Below are 18,674 nucleotides of genomic sequence, written 5' to 3'. Positions count from 1 at the left end.
TGGGATTCATGGGGTCACAAAGAGTTGGACATGACTGAGCGACTGATCTGATCTGATCCGAAAACACTCACTATTTTTTTTTTTTTTTCTGAGAACTGTAGGAGACTTAGGTGGAAGTGATAATTTGTCCAGATAATAAACACTTAAGAACAGGAGTGGTAATCGAAGTTTCTTCTCAACCACATCTCAGACTAATGGAGCAGAGTGTTTTCTATTTGGGTATTCTTCACTCCTGCACACCTGGAACCACCCAGGCTGATGAAAGAAACCTATCTGGTATTTAGCTTTGCCAAGTGTTTAATATTTCAATTGGAGAGTTGTGGAAACTCACTGGAAGAGGAAGACAAATTTAAATCAGTGTCTGATTCTCAACCTTCCTGCTTTCTTTTCCTCATGGTGACCAGGTGCTCCCTGCAGGCCAGGGCTTTAGGTCGTTATTGTGTCTGCTGCTGCTGCTGCTAAGTCGTGTCTGACTCTGTGCGACCCCATAGATGGCAGCCCATCAGGCTCTGCTGTCCCTGGGATACTCCCGGCATGAACACTGGAGTGGGTTGCCATTTCCTTCTCCAATGCATGAAAGTGAAAAATGAAAGTGAAGTCGCTCAGTCATATCCGACTCTTAGCGACCCCATGGACTGCAGCCTACCAGGTTCCTCCGTCCATGGGAGTTTCCAGGCAAGAGTACTGGAGTGGGTCGCCAGTGCCTTCTCCATTATTGCATCTAGTTACCACAATTCAGGGACTGCACCCTCCATACAAAAACACTTAAACACTCAGGAAGATGCCATTAATAAACTTCAATAAAAGTTTTATACATATAAAATGTGGACTTTTTTTAAAGTTAATATTAAAAAATTATAAGATATTCAATGAGTGTTAAAATGCCTAATCAGTTCTTAAATCCAATAGGATTTTTAGTCTTAACAGTTTGTTCAAAGCAGAATCTAAATAAGGCTCATGCATTGAGGCTGGTTGATGTGTCTTTAAGGCTCTTATCCCCAGATTTTCCCCACCTCTGTCTCTGTTGTCTCTCTTTGCAACTTACTTGTTGAAGAAACAAGATCATTTGTTCTGTAGATTTTCCCGTTATCTGGATCTTGCTGATTGTACCCCCTTGTGATATCTCTCAGTCTATTCTTCTGCTCTTTATTTTCCTACAAATTGGTCATTGGATGGAGATTGGATTACATTCATGGCTGCTTTGGTAAGACTCATTCATGGATGAGTAAACAATCTGGTAAAGAATTCATCTGCAATACAGGAGACCCTGGTTTGATTCCTGGGTTGGGAAGATCCGCTAGAAATGGATAGGCTACCCACTCCAGTATTCTTGGGCTTCCCTGGTGGCTCAGATCTTAAAGAATCTGCCTGCAATGCAGGAGACCTGGGTTCCATCCCTGGGTTGGGAAGATCCCTTGGAGAAGGGAACAGCTACCCACTCCAGTATTCTGGCCTGGAGAATTCCACGGACAGTATATCCATGAGGTCACAGAGAGTTGGACACGACTGAGTGACTTTCACTCATTATTCATGGATGGACTTATGCTTCTACTAGGAGATGTATGATACCCAATTATCTTTCTTTTGTGATGTTAACAACCATTGGGGATCCCTGATTAGATTCATTAATTCATTAGGTGGACCCTGGCTTTTATTTTGAAATAATTATAAACTCATCCTATCCTATATAGTTGCTCAGTCGTGTCTGACTGTTTGTGACCCTAGGGTCTGTCCGTAGAATTCTCCAGGCAAAAACACTGGAATGGGCTGCCATTCCCTTCTCCAGTGGATCTTCCCGACCTAGGGATTAAACCCGGTCTCCTGCATTGCAGGCAGATTCTTTACCACCTGAGCCACCAGGGAAGCCCCCTATAAACTCATAGGAAGTTGCAAAAATTGTAAAGAGAGTCACATGTACCCTTCATCCAACTTCCCTTAGCTATTGAAGTAAACATATAACCCTAGTTCAATATCAAAACTGGGAAATTGATACCAGCACAATAATAATACATTTAAAAACTCATCTGATAACATTTTCCCTTTAAAAGTCTAGTGAAAGAATCAAAATGAAAACTGTTCATGATTTGGTTAATTATATGTGTTTCACAGTTTTATTTCAGCTTGAAATATGGGTTTTTCTCTGAAAGTTAATTTATGAACCTAGGTTAAAAATACATCAAAGCTAGCTTTATTTTGGGTTGAAGACAGTTTGGCACTGTCTGATCCTATTCCAGGAGACTTATTTGTAATTCAGTGGTATAAATTTGGATTTGAGGTATCCAGCAAAAAAATGCCAAAGGCCCACTTTCCTTTCGTTAGACACAAAAGAAATAGCTTTTCAGAGGCGAGGTCATCTTCCTTTCCCTTGAAATTCAGGGAAGGCACTTATATAGTGACTTCATGGAAAAATAGCACAGGCACAGAGGAATGACAGAAACATTTTCTTTAGTGTTTTCTAATTTACAAAGGGCATTAGTTAGATAAAGCTACACCTTAATTAGGTGTTGCAGCTTAAGAGTCAGTGGAGAACATATCTTGCTTGAAATCTGGATCCCTTCTTTTATGGCAAAAGAAAACTTGGCAGTTTCAACGTGTTCACAGTGCTGCTTACAAGAGTTTAAACATCACTATTTGTTGGGACATTTCTGAGAACTCTTTCTTCTCTAATTTGGAAATTTAGAAGTATTCTTTAGATTTTTAACTTGCAAAAATTGGGAGAAATTTTAAAGATCATGTGGGCTACCTAGTCATGTTATAGATGAGGCCTGGAGGGGTTAAGTAATTCTCTCACACAATCAGCCATTGGCTGTGCCAGCGAGGCTATGCCTCTGACAAGCCAGGATGTGGGGCAGGTAAAAAGCAGGTGTAGAGGTACAGAGGGCAAGGAGAGGGTGCTTCCCTCTCCTTGGGGTCCTGCAAGGGCACTCTAAGTTCCAGGAGGACTGGGCCATCCTCTCTTGGCTCACTCTTGTGTCTCTAGGGTTCACTATAGCATTTGACCTAGCAAAAGTACACGTGGCTCTCAGACTCAGAATACATGTCAAGGATAGGATTTGCATGTAGGGATTGATGGGAGACAAGACTGAAAAGCCTGGCAGAAAAAGATCATCACACACTTTGTTCACCATGTTAAAAAGTTTGAACTTTGTGTTGGTGGATGATAGCACTGAAGAATTGTAATATAACATAATCCAATGACCATTTTAGAAAGGTCATTGGCAGCAATAGAAAGATGAACAGCTAAAGGCTGATGAGACTGGAGCTGAGACACCACAGAGAGCTACTGTGGAAGGAAGGGGGCTATGCTAAGGATCTGAACTAAGGCAGTGACCGGGAGCACCAAGATTACAGAGTTGCGTTTGAAAGATGCTCAGTAGGTAGACTTAATCAGACAGGGACTCACTGTAGAGGAGTAAAGACTAACTTCACTGTTTCTGGTGAACGTAAAGTAGCTGATGGTGTTTGATCTGCTAAGATAGGAAGGCAGGTTTGCTGGGCAAAGATGAGGAGATTGACTCTGGTGATGAGGGATGTAGGTCTGGAGTTCAGTAGAGAAGTGCCAGCCTCTCAAGGAAGAGAGAGTATAGTGGAAATCCACGAATTTAACTTAACGCTTTTTTTTTAAAGTATTTTGTCTACACATTATGGATTTCAGTGTGTTTCTGGCCTTAACAAGCAACTCACTCAGTTTGCAGTTCCTTTGCAGGATTGATTAAAATAAAAGTGCTTCCCAGCAAAAGAGACCATAATCAAAAAGAAAAGACAATCTGCAGAATGGGAGAAAATATTTGCAAACCGTGTAACCAACAAGGGCTTAATTTCTAAAATATACAAACAGTTCATACAACTCAACAACAACAAAACAAATGAATGACTCAATAGATAAATGAGCAGAAGAACTAAGTAAACATTTCTCCAAAGAAGGCATACAGATGGCCAACAGGCACATGAAAAGATTCTCAACATTGCTAGTTATTGGAGAAATACAAATTGAAACTACAGTGAGATACCACCTCACACTGGTCAGAATGGCTATCACTTCAGTTCAGTTTAGTTCAGTCGCTCAGTCGTGTCTGACTCTTTGTGACCCCCATGAATCCCAGCACGCCAGGCCTCCCTGTCCATCACCAACTCCCGGAGTTCACTCAGACTCACGTCCATCGAGTCAGTGATGCCATCCAGCCATCTCATCCTCTGTCGTCCCCTTCTCCTCCTGCCCCCAATCCCTCCCAGCATCAGAGTCTTTTCCAATGAGTCAACTCTTTGCATGAGGTGTCCAAAGTACTGGAGTTTCAGCTTCAGCATCATTCCCTCCAAAGAAATCCCAGGGCTGATCTCCTTCAGAATGGACTGGTTGGATCTCCTTGCAGTCCAAGGGACTCTCAAGAGTCATCTCCAACACCACAGTTCAAAAGCATCAATTCTTCGGTGCTTAGCCTTCTTAACAGTCCAGCTCTCACATCCATACATGAAGTCTAAATAACAAATGCTGGAGAGGGTGTGAAGAAAAGAGAATTCTCCTGTACTGTTGGTGGGAATGTAAATTGGTGCAGCCACTATGGAAAACAGTATGGAGGTTCCTCAAAAAACTAAAAATAGGGTTGTCATGTGATCCAGCAATCCCACTCCTGGGTATATATCCAGACAAAACTGTAATTCCAAAAGATACGTACACCCCTATGTTCATAGCAGGACTATTCACAATAGCCAAGTCATGGAAGCAACCTAAATGTTCATTGATTGATAGAGAAAATGTGGTATATATATACAATGGAATGCTACTCAGCCATAAAAAAGAATGAAATCATGTTATTTCCAGCAACATGGATGGAACTAGAGATCATTAAACTAAGTGAAGTAAGTCAGAAAAAACACATATCATATAATATCACTTATATGTGGAATGTAAAATATGACACAAATAAACTTACCTATGAAGTCGAAAGAGACTTACAGACATAGAGATCAGACTTGTGGTTGCCAAGGGGGAGGGGATTGGGGGTGATGGAGTGGGAGTTTGGGGTCAGTAGATACGAACTATTGTATATAAAATGGCTAAACAACAAGGTCTTACTGTATAGCAAGAAAAGTAAAGTGAAAGTGTTAGTCGCTCAGTCATGTCCAACTCTTTGTGACTCCATGAACTGTAGTCCACAAGGCTCCTCTGTCCATGGAATTCTCCAGGCAAGAATACTTGAGTGGGTTGCCATTCCCGTCTCTAGATCTTTCTTACCAGAGATCAAACCCAGATCTCCCAAATTGCAGGCAGATTCTTTACCATCTGAGCCACCAGGGAAGCCCATTCAATAGCCCATATAGTATAGGGAACTACATCCAATATCTGGTGATAAACCATAATGAAAAAGAATGTAAAAAAAAAAAAAGAGCATATATATGTATAACTGAATCACTTTGTTGTATAGCAGACAGTAACACAACATTGTCAATCAACTATACTTCAAAAAAAAAAAAACAACCTGCATCTACAATATCTCTCTCTCCTGACACTTTGCCCACACAGGTTTGGAGGAGAGGCTGAGGGCCCAGAGAGGAGAATAAAAGGCAGGACCACTAGGAGTTAACACCTCCAGCCACATACACCACTGGATAAGACCACAGTGTGGGTGGAGGGGTGGTGAATAATCCATCACCTGTCTCCCTCTGGTTCTCATCTCCTTCTTTCCCTGATCTCCTTTATTCTCTCCAAGTCTGTCCTCCAACCTCACATGTTAACCTTGAGAGGAGTTCCAGGAAAACACAATTTTCTCTGTCTCATTACATTTCTATCTTTTTAAAGTTGGTTACCCATTTGATTAAATTCACCCACTTTTACTTCTGTGTTTCTTACCATATTACAAGCTTTTTGTGGGGAGGAAGCATGACTAACTCATCGTTTTGGAATTCAGATCCCAGTTTCATTCCTAGTTCAGCTCTTAATAAATGGAATTGAAGCGACACTATTTTACAGTTTCAAGTGTTTATATATATAGTAAAATAAAGAAGTTTCCATAAGAATTATAAAATAAAAGAAACAAGATCCCTACTCTCTTATTTATTTAATACAGAAAACTTTCTTACATTATAAAGAGTGCTCAGAATATAGAAATACTTTCTATAAAAGCTATGTTTTGAACTATATATATATTTTTAGTATAACTATTCTTTTTTTTTCCTTTCCTCAGTGATCTTTGGATTTGGTAACATCATTGGTCATATACTCATGGTTTTAAAAGTAAAGGATGATTTCATCCGAGGCAGATTGAATTTACATGAAAGTGCTTATGTGTGCTGGCAATGTGAGTATAAGAGAATGCACTTACAATGAACATTTCACACAATAAATAAGCTAGTCTCTGAGTTGCCCGGTTAGGAAGGCTGGGGTATGTGGAGATTAATGCTGGGTAGTCTAACATTCTTAATGAAGCTTGTTAACAAGCGAGATAGGACTTTACAAAGGATTTCAATTTTAAAGACATGACAAGTTCAGTTCAGTCGCTCAGCTGTGTCCAACTCTTTGCAACCCCATGGACTGCAGCATGACAGGCTTCCTTGTCCATCACCAACTCCTGGAGCTTACTCAAATTCATGTCCATCGAGTCAGTGATGCCATTCAACCGTCTCATCCTCTGTCGGCCCCTTCTCCTCCTGCCTTCAATCTTTCCCAGCATCAGGGTCTTTTCCAATGAGTCAGTTCTTTGCATCAGGTGGCCAAAGTACTGGTTTCAGCTTTGGCATCAGTCCTTCCAATGAATATTCAGGACTGAACCATTCCAACCATTCCTTTAGGATGGACTGGTTGGATCTCCTTGCAGTCCAAGGGACTCTCAAGAATCTTCTCCAACACCACAGTTCAAAAGCATCAATTCTTTGGTGCTCAGCCTTCTTTATAGTCCAACTCTCACATCCATACATGACTACTGGAAAAACCATGGCTTTGACTAGACAGACCTTTGTTGGCAAAGTAATGTCTCTGCTTTTTGATATGCTGTCTAGGTTGGTCATAGCTTTCCTTCCAAGGAACAAGCATCTTTTAATTTCATGGCTGCAGTCATCATCTGTAGTGATTTTGGAGCCCCCCAAAATAAAGTCTGTCACTGTTTCCATTGTTTCCCCATCTATTTGCCTAAAGTGATGGGATCAGATGCCATGATCTTTGTTTTCTGAATGTTGAGCCTTAAGCCAACTTTTTCATCCTCCATTTTCACTTTCATCAAGAAGCTCTTTAATTCTTCTTCACTTTCTGCCATAAGGGTGGTGTCATCTGCATATCTGAGGTTATTAATATTTCTCCCAGCAATCTTGATTACAGCTTGTGCTTCATCCAGCCTGGCATTTCACATGATGTACTCTGCATATAAGTTAAATAAGCAGGGTGACAAATTCCCAATTTGGAACCAGTCTGTTGTTCCATGTCCAGTTCTCACTGTTGCTTCTTGACCTTCACACAGATTTCTCAGGAGGCAGGTCAGGTGGTCTAGTGTTCCCATGTCTTTAAGAATTTTCCAGTTTAGTGATCCACACAACACAGTCAAAGGCTTTGGCATAGTCAATAAAGCAGAAGTAGATGTTTTTCTGGAACTCTCTTGCTTTTCAACAACTCTATTGCTTTTCAACAATCCAGTGGATGTTGGCAAGTTGATCTCTGGTTCCTCTGGCTTTTCTAAATCCAGCTTGAACATCTGGAAGTTCACGGTTCACATACTGTTGAAGCCTGGCTTGGAGAATTTTGAGCATTACTTTGCTAGCGTGTGAGATGAGTGCAAATGTGCGGTAGTTTGAGCATTCTTTGGCATTGCCTTTCTTTGGGATTGGAATGAAAACTGACCTTTTCCAGTCCTGTGGCCACTGCTGAGTTTTCCAAATTTGTTGGCATATTGAGTGTAGCACTTTCACAGCATCATCTTTCAGGATTTGAAATAGCTCAACTGGAATTCCATCACCTCTACTAACTTAGTTTGTAGTGATGCTTTCTAACGCCCACTTGACTTCACAGTGCACAAACAAAACATCTCTCTGAGTGATTTTGTTTCCTTTCTAGAAGCCAGAAATTGATTGGATTATAGAGAAAAAAAATTTTTTTTCCTCCCTTTGAGTGAGAAAAAATTTACAGATCGTCTAGCTCATATTCTCTTTCAATGTTCAGTTTTCTCACTTATGCAGCTTTTAGTTTTTAATGAAAAGTAAAATTTTAAAAAAGCAATCCATAAATTATTGTATGTTCTTAAGAATTTAAGCAATACAGAAGTAAGGACATAGAGCAACAGGAAAAAGTACTTTTATTTTTAATATAACTTAATTTTTTAAAAATTTACTTTTAAAATTGAATATAATTGCTTATATGGAATTTAAATTGGAATATAATTGCTTATCCAGTGGTCCTGTATGGATGTGAGAGTTGGACTATAAAGAAAGCTGAGCACCGAAGAATTGATGCTTTTCAACTGTGGTGTTGGAGAAGACTCTTGAGAGTCCCTTGGACTGCAAGGAGATCCAACCAGTCCATCCTAAAGGAAATCAGTCCCGACTATTCATTGGAAGGACTGATGCCAAAGCTGAAACTCCAGTACTTTGGCCACCGGATATGAAGAACTGACTCATTTGCAAAGACCCTGATGCTGGGAAAGATTGAAGGCAGGAGGAGAAGGGGCAGACAGAGGATGAGATGGTTGAATGGCATCACCAACTCAATGGACATGAGTTTGAGTAGGCTCTGGGAGTTGGTGATGGACAGGGAGGCCTGTCATCCTGCAGTCTACGGGGTCACAAAGAGTCAAACATGACTGAGCAATTGAACTGACTGACTGTTAATTGCTTCATTATGTTGTGTTGGTTTCTGCTGTACAACGATGTGAGACAGCTATGAGTGAGTGAAGTTGCTCAGTCATGTCCAACTCTTTGCGACCCTGTGGACTGTAGCCCTCCAGGCTCCTCTGTCCATGGGATTTTCCAGGCAAGAATACTGGAGTGGGTTGCCATTTCCTTCTCCAGGGGATCTTCCCAACCCAGGGATCGAACCTAGGTCTCCTGTATTGCAGGCAGATGCTTTATCCTCTGAGCCACCAGAGACAGCTATAAGTATATGTATATTCTCAGATAGTAAAAAATTTGCCTGCAATGCAGGAGACATGGGTTCGATCTCTAGGTCAGGAAGATCCCTTGAAGAAGAGAATGGCAATCCATTCCAATATTCTTGCCTGGAGAATTCGATGGATAGACCCTGGGGTTGGAGAGAGTTGGACAGGACTGAGTGACTAACATCTACCATTCCCTCTTAAGCCCCCCTCCCATTCCACCCTGACCCCAACCCTCTTGGTCATCACAGAGCACCCAGCTGAGCTCCCTTTGTTATACAGAAGCTTCCCAGGAACCATCTATTTTACCATGGTAGTGTATATATGTCAATGCTACTGATAGCTTACAGTGAATGGTGTCTGATTTGTGATCTCCAAAGAAGATTTAGCTTCGGGACCAGGGACCAGGCTTGATCACTCAAGAGCTTTTGTGTAGCAGAGTTTTATTAAAGTAAGAAAAGGAACAGAGAAAGCTTCTGACATAGACATCAGAAGGGGGATGGACAGTGCCCCCCTCGCTAGACTTTAGCAAGGGAATTATATACTTTTAAAATTGGTTATTACAATAAATCAAAAGAATGTCTCAAGGTTGTAAATATTTTACCAGACCCACTCCCATAAGGTACATTTTAAGATAACAGGATTAGTCAGAAGGGTTTCAGGAAGGAGAAACTGTCCTCAAGCAGGATACATTGTTGTTATATAATCCCTAGTAGAGTTTGAACTGAGTTGTTTGTTGTGTAATCATCAGTTCGGGGCTTAAAGAAAAAAATGTTTTATGTGACTAAGACTAAAGAATGTAGAGGAAAAAGATGTTTGTCCTTTCCTCCTCCCTGAGAATTCCAGAGCCCTATCTCCTCAAGAACCCCAGGCCCCCCTCTCCTGGGGATCTGAGCTCCCTGGACTTCTTACCGACCTACCTAGGAATTGACTCTCACTACTTTCTCAATTTGCCCCACTCTCTCCTTCCCATGCTGTGTCTACAAGTCCATTCTCTCTGTCTGCATCTCTGTTCCTGCCCTGCAAATAGGTTGGTTCTTCTAGATTCCATATATATGTTAATACACGATATTTGTTTTTCAGAAGGTTCTCAGGAAGGTTCTTTAAAATGTGTCCTTTTCCTAAACCACCTCTTCCTCAGCAGTGATTGCTATGAGAGTTTGATGTGTATTTTTTAGACCCTTTCCTGTGTATTTACATACATATGTATGCACTGTAACTTGAATTTCTTATTTTTTAACATGAGTGAAAATATTACATGTATTGTTTTGCAATTGCCTATTCTTTTTGAATGACCTTAATTTTTTTTCATGTCACTACATATAAATCTACCTTATTCTATCTGAGCTCTGCTCAGTGTTACAAAACGTGTGTGGAAGAAACCACAGTTATACATACTTTGCCAGTAAGCCCTTGATTTTGTCCAGGTAAAGGATGGCATCATCAACTCGATGGACATGGTGTGAGCAAGCTCTGGGAGTTGGTGATGGACAGGGAGGCCTGGCATGCCGCAGTCCGTGGGGTCGCAAAGAGTCAGGCATGACTGAGCGACTGAACTGAACTGACTGAAAGGGCAAATATCTCTTGTTCTCAGAGAAGATAGGCCTTTTCTCCAGCCAGTCGGTCCCCTTTGCAAGTATGTACTTTCTACCCTTTGTAATAGCTAAAGAGACCGTGTGACACAATCTGGAGTATGAAATGTGAGGGGAAGTTGGCAGAGAGGTGTCCAGGGAATCTCTATTCCTTGAAAAAAAGGCAAAAGCATCACGAGGAGGTTTATCTCTGCCCTGGCCATTCTCACATCCTCCACTTCCTGCTTTGAAGTCAGTTGCAATTTATGGAGCTTGAAACTATCTTGAGGCCCCAAGGCCACAGGCATAAGGCTGCAAAGTCACCATGCCAAGCTTATTATTTCATTTTTCTGTCTAACAAGCCACGTTGAAATCACAGTGGATTACAAGTGTAAACTTTTGTTTCCACACTCAGAGGTATGCGAGCGATCTCTGGCTCTGCTGGGCTCATTTCAGACTGGCTGGGTGTGGCTCCAAGTTGGGTGTTAGGTTCAGGTCTGTTTATGTATTTCCTCATTTTCCTTGCATCAGTAGCTCTCTAATGTAGTTCTTTTTATGAAGCAACACAGGAGTGCAAGAAGGTGAGTAGAAACACAAGATGCTTATGATCTTGGCTTAGAATTGGCATATACACAGTTACTTCCACTCACATTCAACTGGCTAATCAAGGTTGCAAGGCCAAGTCTAACATCAGCCTGTTATAGCACACTGCAAGGTTACACTGCAGACAAAGAGAGTGAAGAGCTGAGAACATAATCAGTCAGTACTCAAAGATGGAGGAGTTGAGGGATGAAAAGATGCTGGGTCCTTGATGACAAAGTGGAGCAGCTGAGCAAACAGTGGTATGAGTTTTATGCAGAGCTTGTTATATGATTAAAAAAAAAAACAGAAAAAAGAGTCCCTATTTATTTAAGGCACAATTTCTGCTGGTAGTTGAAGACACTTCAAAATGATAAAATAAATAAACTATTTGTTACTGATGGACATTTAAGTCATTTCCAATTTTCCATTATTACAATGCTACAATGAACATTTTATATACAACATGACCTAAATGTATGTGTATTTCTATCAGATGGGTTCTTAGATACAGAATTGCTGAGCAGAAGAGTATTTACATTTAAAATTTGATAGATAACATCAGATTGTCCTCCACAAGATTTTGTCAGTTCATTTTTCACACCATTACTAATCCTGCTGTTATCACATTAAAAAATGCTTTCAGTTTGATGGGTGAAATATAGTTCTGTTTCATTTGCACTGATTAGTGAAATTAAATGTCTTTTCATGTATTTATTGGCCATTTGTATTTCTTATTGTGTGATTTGCACAATACCCTTTGCTCATTTTTCTATTGTGTTTTCATTTTCTCTTAGTAATTGGTAGAAGATTATTCTATTTTGTGCTTCTCATTTTGTCTGTTTTTACACATATGATAGATATTTTCTGTCACTTATTTGTCTTATCATCTTTAAAAATTTTTTAATTAAATATTGCAGATACAAAGCAGTATACATGAAACGTGTTTAATCTCCAAAGAATGACAATAGAATAAATTGCCAGGAATTCATGACCCAGTTTGAAAACTTGTACTTCCTCATTACTCATGAAGTCTTGCATGTGTCCCTTGGGTTCCACCCTCTTTTCTCCACATTCAGAACAATCACAACCCTGAATTTTGAGTTTATCATTCTCTTATTTTTCCATGTGGTTTTGCTACATAAATCTGTGTCTGCAAATAAGATAGTACTTAGCTTACATGTTTCTGACATATAAATATAATCATATTGTAAGTTTTCTTTGACAACTGTTTACACTCAACATGTTTCTAAGGTTCATCCACTTTTTTTTTGCATGTAGCTGTAGCTCATGTCAGCAAAGAATTCCATTACATGAAATATCATAATTTATCCATTCCTCTAGAAAACAGTGGTGCTCTGAACATTGTTAGTTGGTGCCCACGTGCAAGAGCTTCTCAAGTTTATCCAGGAGTGAAGTTGATAGGCCCTGCATTGTGTGAACCTTAAGATAAACTATATAAATGTCAAAGTGATTTTTACCAATTTACCCTCCCTACCAGCAGATATCACTGCTTCTGTTATCCCACATCTTTGCCAACACTTGACAACATTATCTTTAAATTTTTGCAAATCTTGCAGGAGTAAAGTCATAACTTATGGCTCTAAGCCAGAACTTATTGCATTTTCCTAATTACTAAAAAACAACAGATTGGTTCCAAATTGGGAAAGGAGTACGTCAAGGCTGTATATTGTCACCCTGCTTATTTAACTTACATGCAGAGTACATCATGAGAAACGCTGGGCTGGATGAAGCACAAACTGGAATCAAGATTGCCGGGAGAAATATCAATAAGCTCAGATATGCAGATGACACCACCTTTATGGCAGAAAGCAAATAAGAACTAAAGAGCCTCTTGAGGAAAGTGAAAGAGGAGAATGAAAAAGTTGGCTTAAAACTCAACATTCAGAAACCTAAGATCATGGCATCCGGTTCCATCACTTCATGGCAAATAGATGGGGAATCAATGGAAACAGTGAGAGACAGCCGACAGAGGATGAGATGGTTGGATGGCGTCACTGACCTGATGGACATGAGTTTGAGTATGCTCTGGGAGTTGGTGATGGACAGGGAGGCCTGTTGTGCTGCAGTCCATGGGGTCTCCAAGAGTTGGACACGACTGAGTGACTGAACTGAACTGAATTGAATTTCTTTTCCTGTGCTTGTTGAATGTTTTTTATCTTCCTCTTCCACAAAACTTCTGTTCATCCTTCCTCATTTTTCTATAAGATTGCTTGTGTTTTCCTTATTTATTTGTATTCGTTCCATATATAGTCTAGATCTGAACATTTTGTCATTTTTTCAGGTCCTTACTCTGTGCCTTGCCTTTTCACTCTCTTAATGGTATCTTTTGGTGAACAGAATTTCTTAATTTTAACCTACTTAAACTTACCCATTGTTATTGGTAGGAGTGTGTGTGTGTGTGTGTGTGTGTGTGTGTGTGTGTGTTTGTGTATACACATATGTGTACTTTACTAAAGAAATCCTTCCCTTCCCTAATATCATAAAGATAATCTTTGAGATTTTCACCCAAACATTTTACGGTTTTGCCTTTTACATTTAACTTTTTAATCCATATAGAATTGAGTTTTGTGGGTATGGTGAGATTTCTCACCCCTTTTTTAATATGGATAACTAGTTGGGGCAGCATAATCATGGCATCTGGTCTCATCACTTCATGGCAAATAGATGGGGAAACAGAGGAAACAGTGGCTGACTTTATTTCTCTGGGCTCCAAAATCACTGCAGATGGTGATTGCAGCCATGAAATTAGAAGACGCTTAACTCCTTGGAAGGAAAGTTATGACGAACATAGATAGCATATTAAAAAGCAGAGACATTACTTTGCCAACAAAGGTCTATCTAGTCAAGGCTACGGTTTTTCCAGTAGTCATGTACGGATGTGAGAGTTGGACTATAAAGAAAGCTGAGCACTGAAGAATTGGTGCTTTTGAACTGTGGTGTTGGAGAAGACTCTTGAGAGTCCCTTGGACTGCAAGGAAATCCAACCAGTCCATCCTAAAGGAGATGAGTCCTGGATGTTCAATGGAAGGACTGATGTTGAAGCTGAAATTCCAATACTTTGGCCACCTGATGCGAAGAACTGACTCATCAGAAAAGACCCTGATGCTGGGAAAGATTGAGGGCAGGAGGAGAAGGGGACGACAGAGGATGAAATGCTTGGATGGCATCACCGACTCGATGGACATGGGTTTGGGTGAACTCTGGGAGTTGGTGATGGACAGGGAGGCCTGGCGTGCTGCGGTTCATGGGGTCGCAAAGAGTCGGACACGACTGAGCGACTGAACTGAACTGAATCCATTGGAAATCCAGCTTTCTCCCACTGCCCTGTGATTCCACATCTCTGCTATTAATATAAATCACATTCCAAACACATGGGGCTGTTTCTGGTTTTCTATCCTGTCCTAGTGGTGTATTTGTCTTTTCCAATGCAAATACCACAATATATTCATTAACATACTTCAAGTATCACTTAAAAAACAACTTCTCCCACCTAATTCTTCCTCAGGCATACCTTAGGCTTTATGGGATGTTTTCTATTCCATATTCTTTTAGAATTAGCTTGTCAAGACTCAGAAGACTCCCTACAGTTTTGACTGTCTTGAATCCATAAATTAAGTTGAAGAGAATTGACATCTTTTTAATAATGATTCTCTTTATACATTAACATGGCCTCAATTTATTTAGATATTTTTAATGTCTATTAATAAAAGTTTATAATTTTTTCTTATAAAGATCTTTGGTATGTTTATTTTTATATTCTTCACATTTTTAAAATGCCATAAATTATATCTTTAAAAAAAACTATGCATTTGAACTCTTTTCTGTTGGTTTAGAAGGACAATTGATTTTATATTCAGATCTCATGTTAAGTTCTACTGTTTATTAAAAAAAATCTGGAATTTTTTTCAGAGGTTTCTGTATAGATAATATATCATACACAAGTAGTTTCTTCCTTTCTAGTACTTAAATTCATTTCTTTCATTTTCTTGCCTTACTTCACTGACTTAGATCTCCCATTGCATCTCACTTTATCTTCTTTGCTTTTTAATGATTGTTTCATTATTTTCAACTTCTTTGTCTCTCTGTTCCATATTCTTGCTGACTTCTTCAGGATTATAGTCTATTTCATAAATGCTCTTTCAGTGGGTCTAGCCACACAGTAAACTTGTTTACTGAGTTTTAAATTTTAATTATGAGATTTTTAATTTCTAAGGATTCTATTAAAAATTTTTCTAAAGTCTTTCTCTGAATGCAGAACGTTTCTTTATTACAGCAAGATATAAAACAAATAAACATTAAGTGTTCATAACCACAGTAGCCATTATTATGACTGATGGTATTATTCAGCTTGCTCAAATTTGGGGGAATAGCTATATGCCACTCTTGAAATTCACTGACCATGTGGTGATGTTGAAGGGCACACTGAGGCCCTGTCTCCCGACCTCTGGTACAGCCAGCAGGTCAGCTCACGGTTCCCACATAGAAAGGCAAAGGGTATGGCACAGAGGCAGGGTCAAGAGGCGGGTTACGAGAGGAAGATCTTTTGGATTCCAAGCAGACAGGATGATTCTTCTGTTTTCAGGGCTGGTTTTGATTGTGTCAATCACCTTCAAAGTTGATTATTCCTTGATCTGAATAATCTGAATCCACATCTTTGTATGTGAAAGTGAAGTCGCTCAGTCGTGTCTGACTCTTTGAGACCCCATGGACTGTAGCCTACCAGGCTCCTCCGTCTATGGGATTTTCCAGGCAAGAATACTGGAGTGGGTTGCTATTTCCTTCTCCAGGAGATCTTCCCAACCCAGGGATTGAACCCGAGTCTCCTGCATTGTAGGCAAATGCTTTACCGCCTGAGCCACCAGGGAAGTCCTTTGTATATGGAGCCCCCAAAGCCTCCACTGAAATCTGTAAACTGGCCTTCACCCCCTTCTTTTCTGGTGAAGAGTTCCAGGCTGTCCAAGAAATCTCAGGACCCATGGGAATCCTAGATTTTCACCCTGCTTGGAAGGCATCTCCTTAATGTTTGTGGATCCCTTGATTGATAAACCACAACGCCTTGCAAACACCCTTTCAGAAAACACGTTTGAGTGTCAGCAGGGGAAATTCACCTCTCAGTCTGTAGCACACTTGTGTTAGGAATACTGACAATGAGCCGGTGAGGGTGTGGTCATTCTTTGGCAGTCACAACGAAGGACATGATAAATCTATCAGTTCAATTCAGTTCATTTCAGTCACTCAGTCGTGTCCGAATCTTTGTGACCCCATTGACCGCAGCACACCAGGCCTCCCTGTCCATCACTGACTCTCAGAGTTCACCCAAACTCACGTCCATTGAGTCAGTGATGCCATCCAACCATCTCATCCTCTGTCAGCCCCTTCTCCTCCTGCCTTCAATCTTTCCCAGCATTAGGGTCTTTTCCGATGAGTCAGTTCTTTGCATCAGGTGGCCAAAGTACTGGAGTTTCAGCTTCAGCATCAGTCCTTCCAATGAATATTCAGGACTGATCTCCTTTAGGATGGACTGGTTTGATCTCCTTGCAGTCCAAGGGACTCTCAAGAGTCTTCTCTAACACCATAGTTCAAAAGCATCAATTCTTTGGTGCTCAGCTTTTTTTATAGTCCAATTCTCACATCCATACATGACTACTGGAAAAACTAAAGCTTTGATTAGACGGACATTTGTTGGCAAAGTAATGTGTCTTCTTTTTAATATGCTATCTAGGTTGGTGATAACTTTTCTTCCAAGGAGCAAATGTCTTTTAATTTCATGGCTGCAGTCACCATATGCAGTGATTTTTGGAGCCCCTCAAAATAAAGTCTCTCACTGTTTCCATTGTTTTCCCATCTATTTACCAAAGCAAAACCAACACTCAGTTGTGGATGTGACTGGTGACGGAAGTGAAGTCCGATGCTATAAACGGCAATATTGCATAGGAACCTCTGAAATGTTAGGTACATGAATCAAGGCAAATTGGAAGTGGTCAAACAGGAGATGGCAAGAATGAACATCGACATTTTAGGAATCAGTGAAATAAAATGGACTGGAATGGGTGAATTTAATTCAGATGACCTTTATATCTACTACTGTAGGCAAAAATCCCTTAGAAGAAATGGAGTGTCCATCATAGTGAACAAAAGAGTTCAAAATGCAGTACTTAGATGCAATCTCAAAAATTACAGAATGATCTCTGTTCGTTTCCAAAGCAAACCATTCAATATCACAGTAATCTAAGTCTATATCCCAACCAGTAATGCTGAAGAAGCTGAAGTTGAATGTTTCTATGAAGACCTACAAGACCTTCTAGAACTAACACCCAAAAAAGATGTCCTTTTCATTATAGGGGACTGGAATGCAAAAGCAGGAAGTCAAAAATACGTGGAGTAACAGGCAAATTTGGCCTTGGAGTACAAAATGAAGCACGGCAAAGGCTAGTAGAGTTCTGCCAAGAGAACACACTGGTCATAGCAAACACCCTCTTCCAACAACACAAGAGAAGACTCTACACACGGACATCATCAGATGGTCAACACTGAAATCAGATTGATTATGTTCTTTGCAGCCAAAGATGGAGAAGCTCTATACAGTCAGCAAAAACACGGCCGGGAGCTGACTGTGGCTCAGATCATGAACTCCTTATTGCCAAATTCAGACTTAAATTGAAGAAAGTAGGGAAAACTACTAGATCATCCAGGTATCCAATCAGGTATCTATCCCTGATACTTAAGCTCCCTGTAGGGCAGCAGCCACTGCAGACTGGGGGCCTGGGGGATGGCTGACTGCGGGCAAGGTGGCCCTGCCCCTTCCTGTCCCTCTTTTCCTGCCATAGCTCCAGAGATTCCACTTCTTCCTGTGAGTACTGAAGTCTTTTTCTTCTTAGTCATAGTTTCAACCCTCCCTTTTAAATTTTTAAACAAAAGTAAACATACTTGTAGGTTTCTTCCTATATTTGAAGTTTACAAGTTAGTTTATGTCGTCTGCTGTTTCTGCTGCCTTTCACAGTGAGTTAAATGCTTCCCTGGTTTGGGATTTGTGACTCTGACTTCCTATTTTTATCCGTGAGAATTTTTCATGCCTACATTGAAGGTGGGTTCTTTTAGGGTTTTCATTAGTTTCTGCTAGATGTCCAGGGCATTACCAATGTGAGATCACTTTATTCTGAAGTATCTGTTTAAGTTTTCTCACTCCAAGGTATTATTTGTTTGGGCTACAAGCTTTAGAAAGAATCAGCTTGTGTTAAGAATTCTCAAGGGAGATTCACGCCCTCCACACCTACCCCCAAACTAGTGACAGCATTTAGGGCAGGCAGGCAATTTTATTTGCTGCCTCCTTGAACTGGGGCTGGCTGATTTCTACTTCACTCTGATATTGTGAGTGTGGCCTTTTGTGATTCAGGGGGAAATCTCTTATAGAGCCTCCCACTTTAGACTG

At 40.3% G+C, this 18,674-nt stretch overlaps 1 pseudogene; it reads right to left on the bottom strand.

The window, feature by feature from the left end:
• The window catches only part of LOC139183031 (thymidylate synthase-like), a 76,011-nt pseudogene that overhangs the window by 45,097 nt on the left and 12,240 nt on the right, over positions 1-18,674 (bottom strand).

The sequence above is a fragment of the Bos indicus genome, chromosome 5 (genome assembly GCF_029378745.1).
Source record: "Bos indicus isolate NIAB-ARS_2022 breed Sahiwal x Tharparkar chromosome 5, NIAB-ARS_B.indTharparkar_mat_pri_1.0, whole genome shotgun sequence".
Classification (NCBI taxonomy): Eukaryota; Metazoa; Chordata; class Mammalia; order Artiodactyla; family Bovidae; genus Bos; species Bos indicus.
This window is presented reverse-complemented; position numbering and strand designations above follow the sequence as displayed.